Here is a 3,282-nt window from a genome sequence, read left to right on the forward strand (position 1 = left end):
CTGTTGTTGAGTATTCAGTAATCATCATCCATGAATGTCTCGATCAAACCCCGTGCTTTATTATGAACAGCAACTTAGTCACAATGATATGAGTTCATAAATATGAAAACCCAAAGAGTTAAGCTGATAGAAGACATGATACGTTTTGGATGCCTTGAAGCAAAATATCATATCACAGAATGATAACGATTTTGTTATGAGTCCCACATTAGTTGAATTTCCTTAAAAAGAAGATCTTATAACGTCTTGGATCCTCCAACTCTAATAGCTATATTTTGGGGCGTGGTTCCCTGTACTTGTTATAGAATTAATCAAGTAAAATTAAGTTAGAGATTTATGGCTAGGAATCAATGCATAGCTATAGGTGGCATTTAACATATTAATATGGTTGCATGCATACTATATCTGCCCAAGCTTCTTAGCTATTCTCCATCTTCCCTTCTATAGATACAAGAATAACATCCAACACGAACACATATTTCTTTGCAACAGAATATTTGAGTAAATTATGCCCAAAGGATCCTAATTGAAATGAAACAGTTAATAGAAGGAACAACATGAACACATGCAAAAGTTCTGAAATTATTTATTCATAACCTAAAATAGAGATCATTGCAAACTAGTTGATTTTCATCTACTTGAAATGAAAAGAGTACATATTAATACCCTTGAAAATCATTAACACCCCATCACTGTGCAATTAAACACAAAGTTCCTTGAGTCATTACTGGCAAGTAGGTTCCACTGTAGTGCTTCGCCTTGCTGTGGGATGCAAGAATATACCTTAACCATTCTTCCACCTACACCACCAATGAAAATTAGATTATCACCACAAGCCCTAAAGGCTAATCCCCAACCATTTACTGTAGCCATTCGCTCAGGTAGTCCCCCTACTATGACCCATGAGTTTTGTTCTTTCTCATATCTTCTTACCACTTGTTCTCCATAATCCGCAGCATATAATATGTTGTTTGCAACAGCAACTAAAGGAGGTGCCTTCTTAGGAGGGGCTGTTCGCCTTGGCAACATATCAGGTATTAGCTTCCATGTTTTTGTGATTGGGTTAAACTCCTCTCCACAAGTAAGTTGCATCATGTCCCCATCACCAATCCCACCAATTACATAAAACTTCCCCTCCATGAAAAAACCAGAACACAACTTCCTGGCTTTATATATTCATACTTGGAAGAATCTCAAATTTTTCTGTCTCTGAGTTATAAAGTTCGGCTGAGCTTAAGATATTCCCCAGTGGATCACAGCCCCCTGACTATAAAAGCAATTTCATGGTGGCTGGCAGAGGCAAACAGGCATCTAGGTGTATTCATTGACATGCCTGAGGACCAAATGTTTGTTAAAATGTTGTACTTGTAAATGATAGGAGACGTTACATCCCTTCCAAAAACAAGAAGCTCTGTGCCAACAGCCAATGACTCCTTATCTAAACTCTGAAAGAATTCATTTAAAGGCATCTTGGGCAACTTCATCCTGCGGCCACCGTTTGGGTCAAAGGCCTCCCATTCAAGGTGGCTACATGAGTAGTAAACCCAATACTCTACAATATTTGCCTTTCTCCCTAGACGATATAATAGTCCACTCTTAATAAGAGAATGAAAATCCTTATTCAACAAGGCCAGTGTTGCATAATCAAATCTTGAGCATCGAATTAGACAATTCATTGAAAGGTCTCTCCCAAGTTGGTGGGAAAGCAAGTAAGACTCATTCAACATCTAAAGTCTTTTCTTCCCCATTGTGCTGGTTTTGAGAGAACCATCATGAATGAATATATGAAACCATTCCTGTTTTTCACATCAAGTGAGCTTGAAAATGTAATACTTTTGAAACATGATTAGAAGACTCTACAATGCGTTGCAATCATTAATATAGTTTAAAAAAACACTCAATTATATTAATTGAAATAAGTCATTTGAATAAAATCAATAGCATTGCTTGTATATGTCATACTCACAAACTTCTGTTGATTTCATGCTCAATCATAAAACAAATGTCACGAGCCCGTCACACAATTAATATAAAAAAGGGTTGCTTCATTAATTGGAAAATTTCAATTCAATTTAGAACAGAACGTATTTTGAATGTAAAATTTTTTACTTGACTCTTAGTTTGACTGGAATTGGTGAAAAACTTTGTATGCATTCAACGTAATGCCTCAAAATATGGTTTAAAGGCCATGTTATACAACACAATTCAAAATAGAATTAATGAGTGAAAATTTGAGTAATAGGGTACTAAAAAAGAGAGCTCCTAAAATGAGACCTCTCAAAAGTTGGCCCAAGAAAACACATCCAATGAATGAATGGAGATATTTTCACATCAAGAAAAAGAAATTCCAAACAGTCTTTATTAATTGGAAATTTTCAATTCAATTTAGAACAAAGTGCATTTTGAATGTAAAATTTTTTACTAGGTGGTTTGAGTGAAATTGGCAAAAAACTTTGTATGCATTCAATATAATCCCTCAAAATATGGTTCCGACGCTATGTTACACCATACAATTTAAAAGATAAATGAGCGAAAATTTGAGTGATTGAGTACTAGAAAAGAGAGCTCCTGGAATCTGATCTCTTAAGTTGGCCCAAGGGACACATCCAAGAAAAGAATTGAGATTTAAACACCAAAAACATAAAAATATCAATGAAATAAAATCAATTTCAAAATAATAGAATTTTGGGGTTTCCAGCGTCAAGAAAATATCCATGAAAAGTATCACACATTATTTTCGTTTCCAACAGTTCTACATATCTTCCCTCTATTTCTCCTTATATCTAATACAAAGAAATCACAACAGGTATACAAAAAAGTTCGATAAAAATCAACGAGTAATCAAACAACCATACATAAAAATCGAGACCCAGCAGAGGAGAAAAACTCACAAATTAGATAAAGAGAGATGTTGGAAAATTTTCCCGAATTCTACTAACTTTTGTTTCTCTGCAAATCACTAAGGAGTCCTCCTCTGTCTAACACTTTATTTCATTGACGCCCTCTTCACTTCAACGCTAAGATCCTCTATCTCTCTGCTCAATTTCTGTGATTTATTCTATCTATTGTATTGGGCGTATGGCAATACTATAGCAATGGAAGACTATTTATAAGCCAAGTTTTTAACTACATGATCCTAGCCAGACTGGGCTCAGCATTAGGGATTGCGTGCCTAGATGTCAAACTACAAAATGCCCGTTTTTGAAGGTATAATTACCCTCTCTTTTTTTCCCTTATCATTCTTTTTCATTAATTTTTTTTGAAAAAAATTCTCGTGATTTT

General features: G+C 35.0%; 1 pseudogene; it reads right to left on the reverse strand.

The window, feature by feature from the left end:
* Positions 1-678: 678 nt before the first annotated feature.
* LOC114745046 (F-box/kelch-repeat protein At1g74510-like) lies at positions 679-1,727 on the reverse strand (annotated as a pseudogene).
* Positions 1,728-3,282: the final 1,555 nt, after the last annotated feature.

Source organism: Neltuma alba, unplaced genomic scaffold (genome assembly GCF_004799145.2).
Source record: "Neltuma alba isolate B1F8T4 unplaced genomic scaffold, ASM479914v2 tig00004516_pilon, whole genome shotgun sequence".
NCBI classification, from domain to species: domain Eukaryota; kingdom Viridiplantae; phylum Streptophyta; class Magnoliopsida; order Fabales; family Fabaceae; genus Neltuma; species Neltuma alba.